This window comes from Macaca nemestrina, chromosome 17 (assembly GCF_043159975.1).
Source record: "Macaca nemestrina isolate mMacNem1 chromosome 17, mMacNem.hap1, whole genome shotgun sequence".
Lineage (NCBI taxonomy): Eukaryota > Metazoa > Chordata > Mammalia > Primates > Cercopithecidae > Macaca > Macaca nemestrina.
In genome coordinates, this window is record NC_092141.1 from 70,354,736 (window position 1) to 70,380,522 (window position 25,787).

Consider the following 25,787-nt stretch of genomic DNA (forward strand, 5'->3'; position numbering starts at 1 on the left):
ACAATTATTAAACAACTATTTTGCCACACTGTGCTACTAAATGGGGAAACAAGTATTTAAAAGGTCTCCTCCACCTTAAAGGGACTCTTTGCATAAAGGTTTAAAATCTTTATATAAAATGTCTGATTTCTTTCTTTCAGACTGCCCAAACTCATTTGTTTTTCATTCATAAACATGAGCTGTGTTTTCTACTTTGGTCAAGTCAGTTTCCGCACTCTATTTTAACTTTACCTTTATTCTACCAAAGACAAGAAAATGCTTAATAAAGAAAAATATATATTGCAGCTCTTTTTGGAGCCCAGGTATTTTGGCAAATCACACCTTTTGGCTTACTTTCTCCTAGGTATTTTGTTCTACATCCTAAAAGGCACAAGGCTTAGCAAAGAAACAAATAACAGTTACCCCCTGCCATACTAGTCCTCTCCTATGACCCACAATTCTCCCCTCAATCTGTAAGTGACACCCAAGGATATCACTTACCTCCTATATCTTCTGATAGCCTTCAAACGCTGGTGAATGCTAGTACAGTGGATATTTCTCTTTTCTAATTCACACTGTCTTCTACAGCCATAGTGTGGTTCAGTTTTGATCTCACATTTCAGGGAATGGGAAGTACTGATGAGGGAATCTTGTGTTATAAACTATTGTTCTGCACAACTTTTAGCATGCCCAGAGGCTTATCAGCATAAAAACTATAATTTAAACATACATCTTCAGAAGCAACATGAGAACTAAAAAAAGTCTTAAAACAGACTTCCAAGAAACAGTTATAAAGTCCAATTTTAGGAAAAAGACATGGTCCAAGTGTTCTTTGCACTAACACAGTAGGCAAGCCAGGTTGTTTGGGGCCATTTTACTTAAGAACCTGCCCTGTACTCCTTTCTTAAGGTAAGTAAATAAAGAGGCACTAAGGTTAAATATGCTTCCCAAGACGTAGAATAATCAAATCAATCAAGTAGAAACATTTAAAATGAAGAGTACGAACGAAAAGCTGCTTTAAAACTCTAAGTAAGACAAGCAAGGGGCCGGGCCGGATGGCTCCTGCATGTAATCCTAGCACTTTGGGAGGCTGAGGCAGGTGGATCACCTGAGGTCAGGAGTTCAAGACCAGCCTGGCCAACATGGTGAAACCCCACCTCTACTAAAAATAGAAAAAAATTAGCCAGGCATGGTGGTGGGCACCTGTAATGCCAGCTACTCGGGAGGCTGAGGTAGAAGAATTGCTAGAACCCTAGGGGCGGAGGTTGCAGTGAGCCCAGAACGTGCCATTGCACTCCAGCCTGGGCAACAGAGCGAAGATTCTGTTTCAAAAAAAAAAGACAAGATTGAATGCTCCTGTTGCTCAGGAGGCTAAAGCAGGAGGATCACTTGAGCCCTGGAGTTCAGGCACTCTAAACTGTAGCGCACATGATTACATCTATGCATGCCAGCCTGGGAATCACAGCCAGACCCGGAGACCTCATCTCTAAAATGAAAAAGAAACAATCTCTAAACCACTCAGTAAGATTTACTCTGGGGCAATTAACAGACAACCACATACTTAGTTTGCCCTAGTCCCTCCCCTCTAAACTCAAGGGATAAAACGGAGAGGTCTTTGTTGGGGGGTGGAGAGGGACAATAAAACGTAAAACTATATACATCTATCTAGAAAGAAAGTCGCTTATCTCTGTCTTAATGGACTCGCCAAGAATAAAAAAATAGCCCCTACCCATCTCCCCACCAGCTGAAAAAATATAAAAGGAATAAGCATTACTCTTTAAACATGGCGTTTACTATTACTATTGTTCAGAAAATCCAGTGTGGATTAGTTTGGTGTTTTTAAGCACACTTTAAAAATTGCTTGTCTAGGCTAGGCGTAGTGGTCCATGCCTGTAATTCCAGCACTTTTGGGAGGCCGAGGCAGGTGGATCATTTGAGGTCAGGAGTTCGAGACCAGCCCGGTCAACATGGTGAAACCCCCATCTCTACTAAAAACACAAAACGTAGCTGGGCGTGGTGGCACACGCCTGTTACTCAGGAGGCTGAGGCACAAGAATCGCTTGGACCTGGGAGGCGGAGGCTGCAATGCGTTGAGATGGCACCACTGCACTCCAGCATGGGCAACAGAACGAGACCCTGTCTCCAAAAAAAAAAAAAAAAAAAAAAAAAAAAATTGCTTGTCTGATATAACAAGGAGCTAAGCTTTAATCACAGAGGGGCCTAATTAGAACCACTCAATACTAAAATGCCTTCTCAAACAACCACAACACCCCTACGTTTAGAGACTACACAAATCAGGTCGTAACAAACAGAAGGAACCTAAAACTTACTCACTTTAAAATGCAATTAAAATCTGCGGTCAACTCAATACTCTTCAGAAGATGCAGAGACAATGGTTACAATGTAGCGTTACTAGAGACGGAAGAGCAGCCTTAGTGGCAGTGAAGAAAAAAGTTTAGTACAGTTATTTCACTTTCTTCTTACCTTGATATAAGTTCACAAGTGAACTAAAGGCCTACTCATTTTTTAACTTCCAGAATTTTCCTCACCAGGAAACACTCACCTAACAAAGAGTGCTCTGCAGGTTTAACCAGAGAAATAACATGTGTAGGCAGAAGGAAAGAAAATCAGACAAAAATTTAACATCTCACGCTGGTAAAGCACCAAAGTCAAATACGAATGTTCTGAATGTGACTTTCAGAAATGATGCAAGAAAACTTCTAAAATACTTCACTTCAGTAGATTCATATAGATGGAAAGACCGAAAATCCCACCCTACCACAAAGCTCTAATAATTAACTGATCATTCTTTTAACTAGTCACAATCACAATCACAGACACTTGTATATACTCAAATGAGGTGGTCATCAGAGACAACCATCTTCATCATAATACAGACATTAAGAACCTTTGTAACATTTAATGTTTCCCTCCAAGTAGTTCAAAAAATAAAGTCAATCACCTCAAATTATGAGGTACTAACAAATACACCAAATATGCTAAAGGTCAAAGGTACGGCACACTTTGTTGCATAAACCTAGTGGAAACCCAATTCAGAATTTCACGACTGAAGGTAGTTATTACACATTTATAATACATTTTTTAAATTCCCAAGGGATGAGCATTTTTACCTTGCCTTATTTTTAGAACTACACATCACACTGCACATATCACATGACATGATGTAACTGTTAGCAAAGAAAATGGTCCAAACCATTGACAATGTACACGGTAAATCAGGATCAATGCATACTCAAGAATCACATTTCATATTTACTTTTTAAAAAAAATAAGTTTCTTAATTCACAATAGATTTTTTTAATTGGAAAAAATGTCTACTAAACTATGTAGAAAAAACAGAAACGTACTTTGTATTTTATAAAGTAGGAATTTACCCAATTATGGGAAAAACTGATATAAAGAAACAGATAAAGGAATAATATACTTCTAAAACTACAGGATTAAAAGTAAAAATTTTCTAGATCAAAACCGAAATGCTAATAAATACACTTAGTATTAGGCAGAAAACAATTACTACTCAAAAGTATTCACTGTTGATAGAAGGTTTAAAAAACAGTTTTAACTGACAACGCCTGTAGACAATTGAAATTTTCTAAATTGGTCAGACGGTATGCTAGAAAAGGAACCAAGTAGAGCCTATAGAAAAGAGGAAAGGGAAAACACACCCACTTAAGCCTTTGTAAATAGTGGTCCTTTAACTGACCCAAAAAGCAGAGAAAATAGAAATTACAGACCACCCTGACAAACGGAAAACATATTCTAACGTACTAGTTTCCATACTTCAAAGGACTTTCAAGACGAAGTTCAGTAGCAATCTATATCATGATTATGCAAGGCAAAGATTATGTAATTTTATCGTTTATTTTAAAACGTTCTACGACTCTAAAACTAAAACAAGTAAAACGTTTTGATCTCTCCAAAGCGAAGAGGAAAGGTTCCTCTGAGCTGCAATTTAAAAATATAAACACACACCTCAAAACAAACAAAAAAACACAATGATTGCTAGCCACGTGACAAAGGAGATGGCAACACCAGGATTGTGAATGGAGGGGAGGGAGGCGAGGCTGGAGGAAGAGAGATTTCTCGGAACTTTGGAGACCGCGGGAGTTGGTCTGTCGACCCTAGGGGCACTAAACTCCAGCCCCTACGAGTTGTGCTTCTAACACCCTCAAGTACAATTTTATTAATAGGTCACAGAAAATGCTCCAGTGACCTCCAGGATAAAGGGGGGTGGGGGGGACCGAGGAAGAGGAAAGAGCAATTTAAAGTGGCGCCATCATGTCACTCACTCCTTCTCCCCTAAAGCAATCAATAAGCAATAGTTAAGTAACACGTTTCTCTACAAATCCACTTTGGGATTCCAACAGTGGAAAACAAGAGGATTTTTAAGTAAAACACGGGAGTAGGGTTGTTTATCGTATGGAAAAAAATCAAACTATTTGCTAAGAATCAAAAGACCGTCAGCCGGAAAACAGGCCCCCCAAAAGGCAGAAAGATTCTAACTCACTTAAAAGCAAATAAATGCCTCTTCCTCGTTAAAAAAAAAAAAAAAAAAAAAAAGTCCGCCTGAGGGAGACTACATCTGAAAACGTAAGTGACCTGAATTTACAGGCAACAAAAATAATAAATGAAACAATCAGAGTTGTGATACAAACCGTGCAACGCGCCAAGACGTGTGTTTCGAGCAGAGAAAGGCCTTTTGCAGTCAAGAGAAGTTCAAAGCGAGAGCCAGAGTTTGTTTGGGGGGTTCTTTTACGGGAATAAATCATGTTCTCCAGGCCGCCTTTTTAAATAGAACGCCAAAGGAAAAGCTGGCGAACGAGGCGGCAGCTGCTGGGGAAGGGCCCCCGCACACCCCCGCCCTTGGGGCGACTCCCAGCCCGGACCCGCAGCGGGGAAGCCCGGAGAGGCCATTTAAAGTTCCGGGGGTTTTTTCTACCCTGCCCTGCCTTTCTAGTTACAACTAACAAAGAGAGAGAGAAATGGGAGCCACAGGGAGAGCGAGGAGAAGGAGAAAGGGCAGCAGGAGGAGGAGGAGAGGAGCAGCAGCAGCACCTACCACGTGATGGAGGAGCGTAGCCCGGGCGGATTCAGCCCCACAAAATGGGCGCAGTTTGCAAACAGCCCCCCGGCCTGGGCGCCGAGGGCCAGCGGCGGGCGGGGGCGCGCGGCGGCGGCTCCGGCCCGGGCCCGCCGCTCTCCTCCCCCCGGCGCCCGGAGCCGCCCTGACTTTCCGGGCGGGGGGGCGAGGCGGAGGGGGAGGGGAAGGCGGCGGCGGGGAGCGGCTGCTTTTTCTTCTCTTTCGGGCCCTTTCTCGGCCTTCCTCCGCACCGACAGGGCCCGAGCACGGCCGGGGACCGCAGCCCGGCCGGGAGGGCGGGCGGGCGGGGGCAGAGGGTGAAGCCGCCCCCCCGCCCCGCACAAACAAGCACCGCCGTCTGCAGCCCGAACCCGCACCCAGGCCGCCACCCTCGGCCGCCTCTTTCCAGCCGGGGAGCGCGCTTCAGCCGCCCCCCGCGCCGCCGCGGCGAGACGAGTCGGCTTCGCTACGGTGCTCGGTTCTCCCGCCGGCTCCGCGAGCGGTGGCGGCGGTGGTGGCGGCACTGGGAAAATGGCGGCCGAGCTCCTTTTCCCTCCCCCCCTTTAATCTGAAGCGGAGGGAGAATGGAGCGAGCGAGCGAGCGGGCGAGCGCCGGGGACACGGGGAGGAGGGACAGCAGCGCCTCCGCCGGCTGCGGCTGCGGCGGCGAAGGGCCGCTCCACCCCGGCGCGCCGCCAGGGGGCGCCCGCCGCGCCGCCCCCGCGGGCCGCCAGGAGGCGCGGCCGCCGCCGCCTCAGTCATGGCTCCTCGCCGTGGCCGATGTTTTTGTACCTCCATCTGCGGAGGCCGCGGCGCCCGGCCCCAGCTGCCCCGGACGTGCGGCGACGGCACGCAGCACTGCGGCAGGGGGAAGCCAGCCCTCGCTGCGGCCGAGGTGAGTCTAACCTGAGGCACTGACGCCGTCACATTCCCTCCGTGCTGGGGCCGGCGGTGCGGCCCGCCGGTTGAGGGGCAGGGCGGGCCGGCGCCGCGGAGCGAGAGGACGTGAGCGAGGAACTGTTTGCACTGTGTAGTAAAGAGGCTAAGGCCGTCGGCGCCACACTATTCCAAGGGCTAACCCTGCAGAAAGCTCCCTGACCAGTGAAGCGGCTTCCGCCGCCCGCCCTTTGTCCCTAGCAGCCAGCCTCCGTACACTGCAGCACGGCTGGGCACTAGCCCCAGCACCGCGCTCCGCAGCCACCAGAGTTGGGCGGGGTGGAGCGGGCTTGGGGGGGCGCACGTAGTCACTGCGCAGGCCCAAGCCAGGGCCCGCGCCGGGCCAGCCCGGGAAGGGGCAGCCGGGAGCCAGAGGGGAAGTGATGGCCCCGCCGGCGCCGGGCCCGCTGGGAACTGTAGTTTTCGTGAAGAAACAAGCGTCTTGTTTTGGGTGTCATGGCTTGGCAGATCCGCCAAAACAGGCAAATGGCATTACACAATGAGTATTTATGCTTCCTGCCGCCACCAAAAGGAAGTTCACTGCCATGCTAAAAGTTTAACAAAGAACTCCATAGAGAAACACAAATCTCACAACAAAAAGCTAACTTCCCACCTCGTTACCAGAGTTGATTTAAAGTGGTGGCACCTTATCATTTCTCATGACCAGTTTATCAGTACAGAACTTTATATTGTCCCCAAAATAGGGCCTTAAAATAATGGAACCTTTCCTAGACTTAAAGAATTCAGAAACATAATGTAATACAAAGTGTAATTCCACCACCCTTTAAAGAAAAAGTTGCCAAAAGATGAGTGCAGTATCTTGAGATTTAAAAGACTAATCTAGGATTCATCAAAACTAGCTTAAATGACTGAAGAAAAAAAATCGTTGGAATCATTAAATCATCAAATTCGGCAGATAAGAAGGGTATGTATGCTCTACTACCAAAAAGGAAGACTTTTGTGGCTTACCAGAACCAATATCCGGCATTATACATCACTTCTGCTTATCAAAAAACACCCTCACAGTCGTTATAGAACGGTTTTAGTCTTCCCACAAAGTTACACTAACTCACCTGCCCCTGCAACATCTGCACCTAGGTTTCTGCGAGTTTCCATTTGTACTCTTAAAATCACACTCTCAAGCATAGTCATGGTTCTCAAATATCAAAAGCAGGCAGTTTAGAGTCATAGGGTCAAATTTATACAAACAATAAACTAATATATGTAAACATATTTGTATACACATCCAAAAGAGGTCTTTAGTCTTGGATTTTTAACTTACAACCCTGGGGAAAAACTTTAATTGACTTTTTTAATGTACACACATACACATATAAATAGTAATTCCACAAAACACAGCAGAAGGGTATTGGACCAATAGATGGCGAACTAGAGCCCCAATCTGAGGCTTCTGAAATCTAAATTAGCAGAATGAAAAACACCAAATAAGGCAAAGCCCTTTGCAGCGTATACTTAAATATTAAATTCAGACACACCATAACAAAATAATCCTACTAGTGCTCCAAATTTTTAAGACTCAAGTGTCAGATTTAATTAGGCAACCAAATAAGCAAGATTATATGAAATACATTTTTCTAATGGATTAGTTGAAAAGTGGAAAATGCTCATTTTTAAAACCATGCATTTGGGGGAAATATCAATTCCAGCTTCCCCTTTCTCTCATTGCTTAGTGCAAAAGTCAAGAGTTCACAGGGTTTACAGCACTTAAATCAGTCAACCTGTTGTATATTCTTATCTAAAATCAGACATCTTTCTTCCTAGGCACAAACTTTTACTTTTCTTTTTCTGACAGGATCCTGCTCTATCGCCCAGGCTGGAGTGCAGTGGTGCAATCACAACTCACTGCAGCCTCCCAGGCTCAGGCAATCCTACCTCAGCCTCTTGAGTAGCTGGCACCACAGGCATATGCCACTATGCCCAGCTATTTTTTTTTCCATCTCTCTTTTTTTTTTTTTGGTAGATACAGAGTCTCCCTATGTTTGCCCAGGCTGGTCTCGAACTCCTGGACTCCAGTGCTGGCATTACAGGCATGAGCCACTACACAAAAATCTTATGAAGAGAAATAAATTTTCTTAAATTTCCCCCCAAAAAATAGTGGATGTCCAAAAGGCTGATTGAAAACACCTACACATGGCCGGGCGCGGTGGCTCAAGCCTGTAATCCCAGCACTTTGGGAGGCCGAGGTGGGCGGATCACGAGGTCAGGAGATCGAGACCATCCTGGCTAACACCGTGAAACCCCGTCTCTACTAAAAAATACAAAAAACTAGCCGGGCGTGGTGGCGGGCGCCTGTAGTCCCAGCTACTCGGGAGGCTGAGGCAGGAGAATGGCGTGAACCCGGTGGGCGGAGCTTGCAGTGAGCCGAGATCGCGCCACTGCACTCCAGCCTGGGGCACAGAGCAAGACTCCGTCTCAAAAAAAAAAAAAAAAGAAAACACCTACACACAACATAAAACAAAAAAAGATTTAAAGAAAAAGGCCTGGTGCAGTAGCTCACTCCTGTAATCCCAGCACTTTGGGAGGGTGAGGTGGGAGGATCACTTGAGCTCAGGAGTTGGAGACCAGCCTGGGCAACATAGTGAGACCCTATCTCTACAAAAAAATTTTTTAATTATCCAAGTGTGGTAGCATGTGCCTACAGTCCCAGCTACTCCAGAGGCTGAGAGGACTGCTTGAGCCTGGGAGGTTAAGGCTGCAATGAGTCATGATCATGCCATTGTAGTCCAGCCTGGGCAACAGAGCGAGACCTCGTCTCAAAATGAAAAGTGATTTAAAAAAAAAAAAACCCAACACATTTCAAATCACTCTTGGAATAGTCATGTTGACTCTCCAATATCCACTCTATTCTGATTAGTTTTAACCCATTCTCTTTGCCAATGATTGGTTAGGAATGGCCATAAGATATGAGAAGTCCCCTGGACAGCCTCCAAAAGAGAACTGTGAGAAAAGGTTCTTCAATCCTAAAAATGATGAAGGAAAAAGTCCCTCTTCCTCAGACAGTGACACCTCAAAACTGCTACAGTCACCTTTGCAGCAAGCCTGAAGATGCCACCAACATCAAAGGGAATAGAGAGTTGGCAAGAAACTTGGTCCGTTGTGATAGCATTAAGCCACTGTATCAACCAATCCTGACAATCTGCATGACTTCTGGATTTCCAGCCACATTAGAACAATGTAACAATAAACATTTATTAATTGTTTAAGCCAATTTGAGTTAGGTTCCTTATAAATGAAGTCAAAAAACAATGATTAAGTTCCAATGTTTTTTAGTATTTGTATGTTACTTTATGATTACAGTATTTTATATAACTAATCTTATTATTTCTTCCTCAGAAAAGACATTCCATGGCCAGGCACGGTGGCTCACACCTATAATCCCAGCACTTTGAGCCAATGTGAGAGTATTGCTTGAGCCCAGGAGTTTGAGAACAGCCCGGGCAAAACAGCAAGACCTCACTCATCTCTTCAAAAAAAAGAAAAAAAAAAATGTAGCCGGGGGTGGTGGCATACGCCTGTAGTCCAAGCTACTCAGAGGCTGAGGCAGGAGGATCACTTGAGCCCAGGAGGTCAAGGCTGCAGTGAACCATGATCACGCCACTGCACTCCAGCCTGGGCAACAGAGCAACACCCTGTCTCAAAAAAAGAAAAGAAAAAGGAAGGGAGAAAGGAAAGAAAGAAAAAAGAAAAGGTATTCCCTCTTATACACAACTCTGTACCCATCCATCTTTGTCTGTGTTTTCTCTACCTAGAAAAAGAGGACCATCCCTTGTTACCACCATTCCTTGTTCATTCCTCTCTCCAATCCACCTACAACTCATATTATCCTCTTATATTCCACCACACCACTGTTATCATCTACTTATTTCACTTGACAATAATGTAGGCCAGGCGCGGTGGCTCACGCCTGTAATCCCAGCACTCCGGAAGGCCAAGGTGGGCAGATCACCTGAGGCCAGGAATTCGAAACCAGCCTAGCCAACATGGTGAAACCCCATCTCTACTAAAAATATAAAAATCAGCCAAGCATGGTGGTCCACACTTGTAGTTCCAGCTACTCGGGAGGCTGAGACACGAGAATCACTTGAGCCCGGAAGGCAGAGGTTGCAGTGAGCCAAGACCATATCACTGCACTCCAGCCTAGGCGACAGAAGGAGACTCTGTCTCAAAAAAAGAACCAATAATGTACAGAGTTGGCACTACATTACCCTTGGTTAAATGCTCTCTGTAATTCCTCTGAGGTTGTTTTCATATACCAGTCTTGCCACCTCAAGCCATCCTGAAAGCCCTTGCAGGCAGGAACTGTGGTTGTTCTAATTTAAGATCTATAACTCTCATCTATAGATAATAAATGTATTCCAAAAAGGCACTTTCTACCTTCCCTACCACAGGCCTTCTAAACAAGCCAGAAATTCCTAAACAGAATAATCTCTCACAAATTCAGTACCTCGTATGTCCAAACTAATCTCAAAAGAACAATGAATAACTTTTTTTGTACTTAAAAAAAAAGCAATTATTATATATTAACTCGGGACAAGTCCTAAAGCCTAGACCATTTGGTTTCAAAAGCACAGGGACCCATTTTTTTTTTTTGTTACTTACCTAGGACCTAGCCCAGGGCCTGGCACAAAAGAGACACATCATAAGAACTGACTGAATAAATGAAAAAGGTAGAGTGTAGTACTTAAGCACACAGGACCCAGGGTAGCCCCAGATTCTAATCCTGTCTCCCTCACTTGTTATTTGTGTTACTTTGGGCAAAGTACTTATTCTGCTCTGTAAATGGAGATAGTAATACCACCTACCTCTTAACTATTTTTATTAGTGAAAGAAGCTGTTTTCCACAGTTCTAAACTTTAAAGGTTAAAATCTGAGTTAAGCAAAAATCAGCACCTCTTTCCTAATTCAAACTTCAAATACCTATCTTCTTAGGACTTGGACCTAATTTAAAAAAAAAGAAGAAAAAAAGCTTGGACGTGGTGACTCGTGCCTGTAATTCAGGAGACCAAAGCAAGTGGATCACCTGAGGCCTGGAGTCTGAGACCAGCCTGGGCAACATGGCGAAACCCCGTCTCAACTAAAAATACAAAAATTAGCCCGGCATTGTGGCACATGCCTATAGTCCTAGCTACTTGGGAGGCTGAGACAGGAGAATTGCTTAACCCAGGAGGTGGAGGATGCAGTGAGCCAAGATCACGCCACTGCACTCCAACCTGAGTGACAGAGCGGGACTCTGTTTCAAAAAAAAGAAAAAAAAAATCCCAGTCTAGAGTCTAGCAAACAATGTTTTCATTCATGAACTTAGATAACACTATACATAAAAATACTTTTAGCTCTCTAAAAACATATTCTAATTCTGAGAACAATTACTTACAATCATAAATCTAATTAATGCCACATTAAATACTTAAAATACATTTAATTCAACAAAAATCTAGTGAGTACCTATTAAGCTCAAGAATTTATTCTAGATATCACAGAAATGAACATATAAGCCTATGTAAAAACCAGTATTAAAATTATGAAACATCTTTAAGCTGAAACTGAGGCATGTTCTCACATTAATATTTAACCAGCTAAATATTAAATAGAAAACCAGAGTAAACTGAACCAAAGTGAAGAAATTTAAGTCAAAAAATTTAGGATGTAGAAGGAATATGTTCAGCCACCACATTTTATTAGTGTGAAAATGAGGCCAACAGACGCCAGTTAAGAGACTGCCAAAGCCTCAAAGCTGGGATCAGGGTCTCTCAGTCTTCAATTCTCACTTTTCCCACTTCTAATTCACCAGTGCTACTCACTTGGTGAACTGGAAGTGCAAACATGCTAAAGACATTAAACCTAAACAATACTACCTATTTCACAGTTTCACAAGTATAAAGATTTGGCCAAATCCAAGTAGAAGAAAATCCTCATACTGATTATAATGGCTACAAAGCTCAGAAATCAAGATTTTTTTTTCATTAAATGGAGGCCATAACTGATTCAAAATATCATACAGTATTTTTATGTACTGAATCCAGTAGAAACAAACTTTCAGTAAGATTAAACAAAAGCATTTCATAAATGGCAAAGTATTACAAAAATGCATAGCATTCTTTCATTTCAATCCAACCTAACAAGATATTTTCCTCCTCATACTACTGATATAAATTGCAAGATTTACATAAAGATATTATTTTACCATCTCACCACAGCACTGACCCAATAATTCATACAAAAGAAAAACTAATTATTAGGCAGCCTCCTGATTTAACTGTGTTAGTAATGAGAACACTACTGTTATAGGTTAAACCTAAATGTACTAGTAAATCTAGAAATAATTTATTTTGGGATAATTCGGAAGACAGCATTAAAGCTCAACTGAATACAATTATATCACTAAAAGAAACAAGTCAGGTTCTCTCAGGCCATCAGCTATTGTTAAAATCTAACACCCAAGGTTGTTGGTCTTCTCCACAGTGGTGGATTTAATAGCAGCTACCAGCACTCATTTCTAGTGCAAGAAGTTTAACCAGGATTTTATACGAACATTTTAATAAAGTTCCTCAATGAGTTTACACACACACACATACACACACACACACCCTGATTATTTTGGTGAATTTTAGTTAATTCTAATGCTTCTAACTTTAGTTTAGAATATTTTAAAATTCTCAAATAACTACAATGTGTGGTTAACCCTGAAAGTTCAATGACCAAACATAGAAGGAGCATTCTAATATACTGATTTTGCAGATGAAGCAATCTACGCAGGACCCAAATGTTTTATCAGGTAATGAAGTTGAATGTCAGAATTTGCCCAAAACGTGCCAAGAAACTACCTGAGTTCTTTTCCAAAGGAAACATAAAGGTAAATATGCAGAACTTCAAGGCAGCTGTGAGCAGCCAAGTTGTGGAGGGCCTGATAAAAGTGAGTCCGAAGGAAAAATATTCAAAGAGAAAAGGAGACAGCAGGTGTACAAGGCAAAACACACCTTAAATAATGTTTTTACAGGCCAGGTGCAATGGCTCACACCTGTAATCCCAGCACTTTGGGAGGCTGAGGCAGGTGGATCACAAGGTCAGGAAATTGAGACCATGGTGAAACCCCGTCTCTACTAAAAACACAAAAAATTAGCCGGGCATGGTGGGGGGCACTTGTAGTCCCAGCTACTTGGGAGGCTGAGGCAGCAGAATGGCATGAACCATGTGTGTGTATATATATATATAACGTCAGTTACTGATTCTAAGTTATGATACAACATGTAAAATCTTGTTCTAACGGCATGGCAAACCTAGGGATTTTGGAAGATGGCAGACCTGTTTCCTCCAATGAAGCGGCATACCATTCTCAGAAAGGGAATTACTTTTTTTTTTTTTTTTTTGTGAGACAGTCTCGCTCTGTTGCCCAGGCTGCCAGGCTGGTGTGCACTGCACAATCTGGGCTCACTGCAACCTCCGCCTCCCGGGTTCAAGCGATTCTCCTACTTCAGCCACCCAAGTAGGTGGGACTACAGGCGCATACCACCATGTCCGGATAATTTTTGTATTTTTAGTAGAGATGGAGTTTCGCCATGTTGGCCAGACTGGTCTCAAAATCCTGACCTCAGGTGATCCACCCACCTCAGCCTCCCAAAGTGCTGGGATTACAGGTGTGAGCCACCACACCCGGCTTAGAACATTACTTTTAAGGCCGGGCGCGGTGGCTCAAGCCTGTAATCCCAGCACTTTGGGAGGCCGAGACGGGCGGATCACGAGGTCAGGAGATCAAGACCATCCTGGCTAACACGGTGAAACCCTGTCTCTACTAAAAAATACAAAAAAAACTAGCCGGGTGAGGTGGCGGGCGCCTGTAGTCCCAGCTACTCAGGAGGCTGAGGCAGGAGAATGGCGTGAACCCGGGAGGCGGAGCTTGCAGTGAGCTGAGATCCGGCCACAGCACTCCAGCCTGGGTGACAGAGCGAGACTCCGTCTCAAAAAAAAAAAAAAAAAAAAAAAAAAGAACATTACTTTTAACCCACTAATTCTTGGATTCCTGAACTTGGTTCTATGTACACTCATGAACATACACCTACAAACAAGGGAGTAACCAAAGCCACTGAATATATACAGGAGCAACATTTTTGGAGTATCAATTTAATCAAGGATTGTAGTAAAATCAGATGTACTTTTGTTAAAATAAACACAAATATATTACAGGTTGAGCATCCCTAATCTGAAAATCCAAAATCTGAAACTCTTTGAGTGCCAACATGACACCTCAAATGGAAAATTCCACACGTGACACCTTTGCTTCTGATGGTTCTCATCAGAAACATTGTTTATTTCATGAACAAAATTATTTAAAATAGTGTATAAAACTGTTCGGTTGTGGTAGCTCATGCCTGTAATCCTAACACTTTGGGAGACCGAGATGGGAGGATCACTTGAGCCCTGGAGTTCAAGACCGGCCTGGGCAACATAGTAAGACCCTATCTCTGAAAAAAAAAAAAAAAAATTAAGGCCAGGTGCAGTGACTCAGGCCTGTAATCCCAACACTTTGGAAGGCCATGGCAGGTGAATCGCTTGAGCTCTAGAGTTCAAGACCAGCCTAGGCAATGTGGCAAAACCTCTCTCTACCAAAAATACAAAAAATTAGCCAGGTGTGGTGGCATGCGCCTGTGGTCCTAGCTACACAGGAAGCCAAGATGGGAGAATCACTTGAGCCTGGAAGGTGGAGGCTACAGCGAGCAGAGATGGCGCTACTGCACTCCAACCTGGGTAACAGAATCAGACCCTGTCTCAAACAACAACAAAAAAAAATTGGCTGGGCTTGGCACCGTGCATCTCTACCAGCTAGCACCAGCTACCTGGGAGGCTGAGGCAGGAGAATGACTTGAGCCCAGGAGTTCTAGGCTGCTGTGAGCTAGGATCACACCACTGCACTCCAGCCTAGGCAACAGTATGAGACATCATCTCTTAAAGAAAAAGGTAAAAAAAAAGAAATTATCTTCAAGCTATGTGCATAATGTGTACATGAAACATAAAATTTCATGTTTAGATTTGGGTCCCATCTCCAAGATAGTACATTATGTAAATGCAGATATCCCAAAATCTCAAAAATCTGAAATCCAAAAAACTTCTGGTCCCAAGAATTTCGGATAAGGGATATTCAACGTATACAGGGCAAAATGCAAAATTCTCACTGTTTCAAGATAGAAAAGGAGTCTTCAGAGAGATACGTCCTGCTTATAACAAACTGCTCCAAACAGCCCTAGACCCTGAAAAGTACTTTAAGGAAAGATAAAGAGGCACTGGTTTAGACCATTTATAGATAAATAAGCATGGCCAAAACCCCTGAATGTAATCCTTCCATGCAGAAGATAAAACCTGAAATCTAACGCATAAATTGTCATCGGTACAATACTATAAAAGAGACCATAAGCTACCGAGAACATGATTGGAATTCAGGAAATGCTAAAGGTCCTATCTTATCTCTGTAATTCATTTACTAAGAAATCATGTATGATTTTCTCAACCACAATCTTTTTTGTTTCTGAATTAGACTGACAAAAATTATAGAATCTAATATTTAATATTTTCCACCATATTCCATATTCTCACAATCACATTTAGACACAAATTTATCTAATGAAATGTATCCCAAATGAACCAATTTTAACCAGCAGCAGAAAAAATAAAATAAAATAGTTAAATGAAACTTCTTTGGTATAGGAAGTCCTTCAGGCCAGATGTGGTGGCTCACACCTCTAATACTAGCACTTTGGGAGGTTGAGGCCGGTGGATTGCCTTAGTTCAGGAGTTCGAGACCAGCCTGGGCAATATGGTGAAAACCTGTCTCAACTAAAATACAAAAAATTAGCCAGGTGTGGCGGCATGCACCTGTAGTCCCAGTTACTCGGGAGGCTGAACCAGGAGAATTGCTTGAACCTGGCGGGAGGTAGAGGTTGCAGTGTCAGTGAGCTGAGATCGCGCCACCGTACTCCAGCCTGAACGAAAGAGCAAGACTCCGTCTCAAAAAAAGAGAAAGAAATCCTTCAGCACAGAGGGTAGAAAAAAACAACTACTCACACTTCCCAGAATACCTACCATGGCAATACCAAAATATGACCATGCTTGTTAATATTTAGGCCAGGGCATTAAATATTTATAACATAATACAAACACTTGTAATCCAAATGTGAATGATTATCTTCAATTTTCAGTAAGACCCTATTAAACCCTATCATTAATATATATTCATTCATAAACATGCTGAGTACCTAATGAATTTAGTTAAACACTGTAGAATCTCTAAGGAAAGAATACTCGGTCACTTTATAAGCTATGTGGTAGTCAAGAGAAATCCTTTCTACTCCTTGATATGTTAAATGATCAAAAAATCCAAAGCTAAAAAATCATCAGAGAACAATGAAAAAATTTTAGTGGCTTTATGCTTCCAATTCCATTTTCTTCTGGCCTCTTTTCTGAAGCTTGCCTAAATCATCCCAGGAATGCTAAAATTGGGTGTTATTTATGGCATAACCAAAATGAAATAACAAAGTAAGTACCCCAAATAAAACTAGGAGAAAAAATCCAGGGAACCAAGCAGGCAGTAAGGATCTAAAGTTCTATACTTGGAACCTATACCCTGAATGTTAAATAATAGATGGTTTTTAAACAGTTGACTGCCAAGTGTGGTGGCCTGTGCCTGTAATCCTAGCTACTTGGGAGGCTGAGGTGGAGAGACTGCTTGAGCCTAGGAGTTCTAGACTAGTCTGAACAAATAGCAAGACCCTGTCTCACAGGTGGGGGCGGGCAGGGGGAAGGCAACCAAGCTGGGTGTGCCATGTGCCTCTAGTCCTAACTACTTGGGAGGCTGAGGTAGGAGGAGTGCTTGAAACCATAGGCCACTGTACTCCAGCCTAGGCAACATAGGAAGACCCTATCTCTAAAACAAACAAACATAAACAAACAAAAAGGCCGGGCATGGTAGCTCACACCTGTAATCCCAGCACTTGAGGCAGCTGAGGTGGGAGGATCACTTGAGCTCAGGAGTTCAAGACCAGCCTGGCCAACATGATAAAATTTTTGTATTTTTAGTCTCTACTAAAAACAAAAATTAGCTGAGTGTGGTGGCAGGCCTATAATCCTAGCTACTTGGGAGGCTGAGGCATGAGAATCATTTGAACCTGGGAAGCGGAGGTTGCAGTGAGCAGAGATCACACCACTGCACTCCAGTCTGGGCAACAGAGCAACACTCCATCTCAAAAAAAAAAAAGTTATACCTTTAATTGTTATCCTCCTTCAGTAGTTAGGCAATTAGAATTTACTATTGCTAAATGAATGTTCAAAGTTAAACCAAAATTAGTTCAAGATGAAGCCAAGAACACATCTCAACTCATTCAATAAAGCCATTATTACTCTGATGTCAAAACCAGACACGGATATCACAAGACAACTACAGACCAATATATCTTATGAATACAGATGTAAAAGTCCTCAACAAAGCAAAATGAATCCAGCAACATATAAAGGCTTATACACCATTGCTAAGTATGATTTAATCCCAGGGATTCAAGGTTGGTTTAACACTGAAAATCAATTAATGTAATACATGGTATTAATAAAGGATACAAACCACATGATCATTTGAATAGATGCAGAAAAAGCACTTGACAAAATCCAACATGCTTACATGATCAAAACACTCAACAAAGTAGGAACTGAAGAAAACATCTTCAACCTGATAAAGAATACCTATGTGGGGAATAAAAAGAACGCCTACAAAAACCCCACAGCTAAAATCATACTTCATGGAGAGAGCCTGAACGCTTTCTCCCTAAGATCAAGAACAAAACAAGGATATCCACTCTCACCACTCTGTTCAATATTGCACTGAATGTTCTAGCCAGGGCAAATAGGCAAGAAAAAGAAATAAAAATCACTCAGGCTAAAAAAAAGAAGTGAAACTACCTTTATTTGTAGATGATATAATCTTGTATATAGAAAATCCAAAGAAAATCTCACAAATAAACTATTAGAGCCAATAAACACATCCAACACAGTTACAGGATATAAGCTCAATATTTAAGTAGTAATTGTATTTCTATACACAAGCAATAAGCAATCTGAACATTAAAAGTTTTTAAAAATTCCAATTACAATAGCACCCAAAAAAAAAAAAAAAAAGACTTAGAAAGCCGGGCATGATGGCTCACACCTGTCACCTGTAATCCCAGCACTTTGGGAGGCCGAGGTGGGCGGATCACTTGGGGTCAGGAGTTCAAGACTAGCCTAGCCAACATCGTGAAACCCCATCTCTACTAAAATACAAAAATTAGCTGGGTGTGGTGGCGGGTGCCTGTAATCCCAGCTACTCAGGAGGCTGAGGCAGCAGAATCGCTTGAACCCAGGCGGCGGAGGTTGTGGTGAGCCAAGATTGCACCACTGCACTCTAGCCTGGGTGACAGAATGAGAATCTGTCTTAAAAAAAAAAAAAAAGACTTAGAAATAAATCTAACAAAAGCAGCGACAATCTTATACTCTGAGATATATAAAAATTGCCAAAAGAAGTTAAAGAAATCCTAACTAAACAGAAAGGCCAGGTGTGATGGCTCACACCTGTAATCCCAGCACTTTGGTAGACTGAAGTGGGTGGACTGCTTGAGCCCAGAAGTTCAAGATCAGACTAGGCAATACGGCAAAACCTCATCTCTACAAAAATACAAAAATGAGCTAAGTGTGGTGGCATGCACCAGTAGTCCCAGCTGCTTGGAGGGCTGAGGAGGGAAGATCACTTGAGCCTAGTAGGTTAAGGCTGCAGTGAGCCATGATTGCACTACTGTACTTCATTCCAGCCTGGATGACAGAGCAAGACTGCGTCTCCAAAGAAAAAAAAAAAAGGAAAGACATCCCATGTTCATAGATGAGAATGGATCAGAAGATATAACACTGTTAAAATGGCAATATTCCCTAAATTGATCTACAGAATCAATGCAATCCCAGTATACCCAAAATAAATTTGAATAGGAAAAACAAAGTTGTAGGACTCACACTTCCTGATTTGAAAACATAATTCAAAGCTACAGAAATCAAGACAGTGTGGTAGTGGCATAAGGATAAACATACAGATCTATGGAATATAATTGTGGGTTCAGAAATAAACCCTTACACTGACAGTCAATTGACTTTTTGACAAGAATGCCAAGACAATTCAGTGGAGGAAAGAATGGTCTTTTTAAGCCAAGTGCTGTGGTTGACACCTGTAATCCCAGGACTTTGGGAAGCCGAGGCAGGAGGATAGCTTCAGGCCAGGAGTTCGAGACTAGCCTGGGCAACAAAGCCAGATCCCATTTCTACAAGAAACAAACAATGGTCTTTTCAACAAACCATGCTGGGACAACTGAATATGGACATGCAGTAGAATGCAGTTGGACCACTGTATCTCATACCATACACAAAAATTAATTCTAATTAAATTTAAACATGGATTATAGACCTAAATGTAAAAGCTAAAACAATACAATTCCTAGAAGAAAACAAAAGCTAATCTTCATTTCATTTGGTGACTTGACATCAAAACCACATGCAACAAAGGAAAAAACAAGTAAATTGGACTTCACCAAAATTATAACATTTTGTACATTAAAGGACATCATCAAGAAATTGAAAACACAACCCACAGATGGGAGAAGATACTTGCAAATCATGTATCTCACAAGGTATTTGTATCTCGTATATTTAAAGAACTCTTACAACTCAACAACAAAAAAAGAATCCAATTTTAAAACGGGCAAAGGCTAAGCACGGTGGCTTACACCAGAAGGAGAGGATCAGCTGAGGCAAGGATTTTGAGACCTGCCAGAGCAATATAGCAAGACCCTATCTCTACAAAATAAATTAAAAAAAAAAAAAAAAAAGGCCAGGCGCGATGGCTCAAGCCTGTAATCCCAGCACTTTGGGAGGCCGAGACGGGCGGATCACGAGGTCGGGAGATCGAGACCATCCTGGCTAACACGGTGAAACCCCGTCTCTACTAAAAAATACAAAAAACTAGCCGGGCGAGGTGGCGGGCGCCTGTAGTCCCAGCTACTCGGGAGGCTGAGGCAGGAGAATGGTGTGAACCCGGGAGGCAGAGCTTGTAGTGAGCTGAGATCCGGCCACTGCACTCCAGCCTGGGTGACAGAGCAAGACTCCGTCTCAAAAAAAAAAAAAAAAATTAGCCAGGCATGGTGGCACACACCTGTAGTCCTAGCTACTCAGGAGCTGGAGGTAGAAGGAAACCCTGAGTCCAGGAGTTTGAGGTTATAGAAAACTATGATTGGGCTGGGTGAGGTGGCTCACAACTATAATCCCAGCACTTTGGGAGTCCAAGGCGGGTGGATCACGAAGTCAGGAGTTCAAGACCAACCTGGCCAAGATGGTGAAACCCTGTCTCTACTAAAAATACAAAAATTAGCCGGGCGTGGTGGCGGGTGCCTGTAATCTCAGCTACTCGGGAGGCTGAGGCAGAGAATCACTTGAACCTGGGAGGCGGAGCTTGCAGTGAGCAGAGATGGCGCCACTGAACTCCAGCCTGGGTGACAGAGTGAGAGACTCCATCTCAAAAAAAAAAAAAAAAAAAAACGACGATTGGCCACTGCACTCTAGCCACAGTGACAGAGCAAGACCTTGTCTAAAAAACAATGGATGTATAAAAATAAAATTAAAATGTGCAGAGAATTTAAATAGACATTTCTCCAAAGATATATGAATGGCCAATAAGCACATGAAAAGATCTCATCAGGTTCAGCAACGGTTCAGGCCTGTAACCCCAACACTTTGGGAGGCCAAGGTGGGGGGACAGCTTGAGCTCACGAGTTTGAGACCAGCCTGGGCAACATGGCAAAACCCCATCTCTACAAAAAATACAAAAAAGGTCAGGTACAGTGGTTCATGCCTTTAATCCCAGCACTTTGGCAGGCTGAGGTGGGCAGATCACCTGATGTCTAGAGTTTGAGACCAGCCTGGCCAAAATGGTGAAACCCCGTCTCTACTAAAAATACAAAAATTAGCTAGGTGTGGTGGCAGGCGCCTGTAATCCCAGCTACTGGGGAAGCTGAGACAGGAGAATCGCTTGAACTCAGGAGGCGGAGATCGCACCACTGCACTCAAACCTGGGTGAAAGAGCAAGACTCCATCTCAAAAGAAAAAAAAAGTTTCAAAGATAAAACAAAAATCTTGTTAAAGATAAATACACGAGATGCTAAAGAAATAATCTATTTCTTTAAGTCATGCTATCAATTTGCATCGAAATTTTCATTTCCTATGTGTAGGTGTCGAGGGTCTTGTAGCCATTATAAATGATATACACCTGTTCTGTGCTAACTTTTGTTCCCCAAAAGAGATATGTAGTACTCCAGGGGGCTGGGCACAGTGGCACCAGCACTTTGGGAGGCCAAGGCCACAGGATCGCTTGAGCTCAGGAGTTCAAGATCAGCCTGGGCAACATGACAAGACCCCGTCTCTACTAAAAATATTAAAAAATAGCCAGGTGTGGTAGTGCACAACTGTAGTCCCGGCTACTCGGGAAGCTGAGGTAGGAGATTGCTTGAGTCCGGGGGTGAAGGGGCTGGAGGTTGCAGTGATCCAAGTGCCACTATACTCCAGCCTGGATGACAGAGGGAGGCCCTGCCTCAAAAAAAAAAAAAAAAGACAGACATGTAGTACTCCTAACATTCAGTACCTCAGAATGTGATCTTAGAGATGGGATCTTCAGGCCAGGCAGCTTCCCTTCCTCTCTGTGTCAGTCTGTCCCACCTCGGCTCGGCCCACCGGAGGCAGAGGGTGCAGGAACCTGGAGGTGGAGGGTGCAGGAAGCCAAGATCCTGCGACTGCACTCCAGCCTGGGCGATACAGCAAGACTCCATCTCAAAAAAAAAAAAAAACCTTACAAGAAAATGATGCAGGCGGCCGGGCACGGTGGCTCAAGCCTGTAATCCCAGCACTTTGGGAGGCCGAGGCGGGTGGATCACGAGGTCAGGAGATCGAGACTATCCTGGCTAACATGGTGAAACCCCGTCTCTACTAAAAATACAAAAAAAAAAAAACTAGCCGGGCGTGGTGGCGGGCGCCTGTAGTCTCAGCTACTTGGGAGGCTGAGGCGGGAGAATGGCGTGAACCCGGGAGGCGGAGCTTGCAGTGAGCCGAGATCACGCCACTGCACTCCAGCCTGGGAGACACAGCGAGACTCCGTCTCAAAAAAAAAAAAAAAAAGAAAAGAAAAGAAAAAAAAAAGAAAATGATGCAGGCTGGGCACAGTGGCTCACGCCTGTAATCCCGGCATTTTGGGAGGCCGAGTGGGGTGGATCATTGAAGATCAGGAGTTCAATCCCAGCCTGGCCAACATGGTGAAATCCTATCTCTACTAAAAAAAAAAAAAATACAGAAATTAGCCAGGCACGATGGCACATGACTGCAGTCTCAGCTGCTTAGGAAGCTGAGGCAGGAGAATCACTTGAACCCGGGAGTCGGAGGTTGCAGTGAGCCAAGATTGCGCCATCGCACTCCAGCCTGAGCGACAAGAGCAAAACTCCATCTCAAAAAAAAGAAAATGCAAAGCCACCTAAGAGACAGTTTAAATATATAAAAAGCTAGATGCCAAATAAAACTAGATGGGTAACTTGATAAACAGGATTGATAAAAAGCAAGACACCTGACGTTATATAATTCTTATTTGCTTCAATATTTACTGGGGAAGATAGAGGGGAAAAGCTATCTAAATTACTCTTTAAAGCATACAAATCTCTAATAGTGAATCAAATGCATCATTAAATTCCTCAAACTGGTATGTCAGATGTCAGGTAGTCATGAAGACCCAAAATAGTCTCTACGGGTTTTTTTTTTTTTTTTTTTTGAGATGGAGTCTCGCTCTGTCGCCCAGGCTGGAGTGCAGTGGTGTGATCTCAGCTCACTGCAAGCTCCGCCTCCCGGGTTCACGCCATTCTCCTGCCTCAGCCTCCCGAGTAGCTGGAACTACAGGTGCCCGCCACCTCGCCCGGCTAGTTTTTTGTATTTTTTAGTAGAGACGGGGTTTCACGGTGTTAGCCAGGATGGTCTTGATCTCCTGACCTCGTGATCCGCCCATCTCGGCCTCCCAAAGTGCTGGGATTACAGACTTGAGCCACCGCACCCAGCCTCTATGGGTTTTTTGTTGTTGTTTTTTTGAGACAGAGTCTCGCTCTGTTGCCCAGGCTGGAGTGCAGTGGCACCATCTCAGCTCACTGCAACCTCTGTCTCCCAGGTTCAAGCCATTCTCCCACCTCAGCCTCCCAAGTATCTGGGATTACAGGCGTGCGCCACCACATCTGGCTAATTTTTGTATTTTCAGTAGAGACAGGGTTTCACTATGTTACCCAGGCTGTTCTCAAACTCCTGACCTCAAGTGATCCGCCCAACTCGGCCTCCCAAAGTGCTGGGATTTCAGGTGTGAGCCACCACAACCAGCCCCTTCACTGTGTTTTAAAGGCATTTAAGTATAAATTATTGAACTGCAGGACAGAACATATTAGTTGACGGTCATATGAGTGACCTTCTCTAAATGCCAAAAGGATAGAATCCACTTTTCCTTTATCAATATTTTCCTTGCTCAACTTCTGGCATATTAGGTACTCAATAAGTATGTGCTGAACCAAAATGAACAAAAAAATGCTGTCATCAAAGTAACTCCCATCTACTCAAGTAGGCTGCAATTTCAAACTGCCCAAACTAGCAAATCTCTAATAGAAGATGGGATCAGAAGACATATCAGCATGAATAACCTTCTGAGGAAAAGACAACATGGATTCTAAAAGTGGAACTCACACCACACCAGTTCACCCAAATTCTCTGAGAAAATAAATATGTGCGGCCGGGCACGGTGGCTCATGCCTGTAATCCCAGTACTTTGGGAGGCCGAGGCGGGTGGATCATGAAGTCAGGAGATCGAGACCATCCTAGCCAACATGATGAAACCCTGTCTCTATTAAAAATACAAAAATTAGCCGGGTGTGGTGGTGTGCGCCTGTAGTCCCAGCTACTCAGGAGGCTGAGGCAAGAGAATCGCTTGAACCCGGGAGGCGGAGGTTGTAGTGAGCCGAGATCACACCACTGTACTCCAGCCTGGGCGACAGAGCAAGACTCTGTCTCAAAAAAAAAAAAGAAAAGAAATATGTGAATATAATTTATGTGAGCTTTCACAAACTCTTGATAAGATTCTAAATTAAAGATTATTTTTTTAAAGACCTGAGTGGCCACAGGATGAGAACATTTACTGTAGACTAGACATAACTGAGACGCAGAAAATTATAGGTAGATGCTGAGGTACTTCCCCAAATGAAGGTATAAACAGAAGATTGAAATTTTTTTCTAAATTTTTTTTAGAAATGCTGTATTTAACATTTTAATATATTGTACAAAAGTATACAGAGAATTCCCCATTTTGCAGATGGGATGATGAGATTCCTAATAATGAAATACCACACGAGTTGGAAAAATAAGGGAACGGAGAGATGGAAAGGGTTTCTAAATGTATTAAATGAGAAACATTTGCAAAAACTAAGATTTATATTCAGCTGAGAAAATGCTTTGGCAAGTATAAAAGCTGTCTAAATGTGAAGAGTTATCTAGCAGAAGACAAACCAGACTTGCTCTAAGCAGTTCCTATGTAGACAAAATTCTAAGTGGTAATTCCAGAAAGGCACGCTTCAGCTCAAGCTTTCTAACCATCAGACCTAACTAAAAGGTGGTTCTTACCTTGGATTACCTCTAAGAGCCCACCGAGATATGAGAGTTAAAACATTACATGCAAGGAAATGGCAGGTATGCTACAGCATGGACAAATGAAAAGTAAGGCATTTACAGGAAAAAAATCTAAGCTATACTTAAAAGACTTCATGCCTTCCAGTCAAAAAAGTAATTTTTGAATAATTATAGAATATTCCCTAAAGACAATGTGATGTTCTATGCAAAAGAGAAAAAAAAAAAAAAAAAAAGGAAAGAAAAAGAAAAGGGAGGGAGGCAGGGAGGACCAAATCCTATTAGGAAAAAACTGTAAATCAAGGGTGTCCAATCTTTTGGCTTCCCTGAGACACACTGGAAGAAGAGCTGTCTTGGGCCACACATAAAATACACTAAACTAACAATAGCTGATGAGCTAAAAAACAAAATCACAAAAAAAATCTCATAATGTTTTAAGGAAGTTTATGGATTTGTGTTGGGCCACATTCAAAGCTGTCCTGGGCCACATGCAGCCTGCGGGCCATGGGTTGGACAAGTTTGCTGTAAATAGAACATATTTTCTTATCCTTCTACCAAATCACAGTGTAGTTATAACTAAAATGCAATTTTGAGTAGTTATCATAAATCCAGAAAGGGAAAGCAATACTGACAAAGATCCAGGAAGGAGGTTTCACTGGAGATTAAGTTAAAAAGTCAAGCATCTTCAATTGAGAAACATGAAAGCAAAGGGGCAATGTGATCAAAATCAGAAAACGTATCAATATGGTAAATACTAACTTATTCATCAAATCTCAATATAGTAAGCTTTTATGCTTGAAAAGTATTTCTTTCTATAACAGATAAAAGAACCTTGTGGATTGTGTTATCACATTCTACAAGTTAAAAATAGATTCAAGTGCTTGGATAAATGTATGTACATGTATATTATTAGGTCCATTCGCGTCCTGTAGAAGTGCTATCAGATGTGAGGCCCTCAATTTCTGAGGTTAACATCTTAATAGATAACAATGCTTCACCTGAAAACATCAGTTCG

At 42.9% G+C, this 25,787-nt stretch overlaps 1 protein-coding gene and 1 long non-coding RNA gene across 23 annotated transcripts in view; one reads left to right on the plus strand and one right to left on the minus strand.

Annotated features, from left to right (window-relative positions):
• LOC105468500 (KAT8 regulatory NSL complex subunit 1) overlaps positions 1-25,787 on the minus strand; it is a 198,877-nt gene that overhangs the window by 159,368 nt on the left and 13,722 nt on the right. For 5 of the 22 annotated variants that reach the window (XM_071083338.1, XM_071083345.1, XM_071083342.1 and 2 more), the window contains exon 1: positions 5,060-5,667. The exons of 13 other annotated variants lie outside the window; for them this stretch is intronic. The gene's annotated coding sequence lies outside the window, so the exon portion shown is untranslated. Of the gene's footprint in view, positions 1-4,655; positions 5,021-5,059; positions 5,668-21,722; positions 21,889-25,787 lie in introns of those variants that run through there. 4 more of the 22 variants (XM_071083343.1, XM_071083336.1, XM_011718731.2 and 1 more) reach the window with 2 other exon arrangements.
• LOC139359661 (uncharacterized) lies at positions 5,842-13,631 on the plus strand. The gene is made up of 3 exons (XR_011615919.1): positions 5,842-5,975; positions 8,926-9,725; positions 10,967-13,631. It is a non-coding gene; the product is annotated as an uncharacterized lncRNA (long non-coding RNA).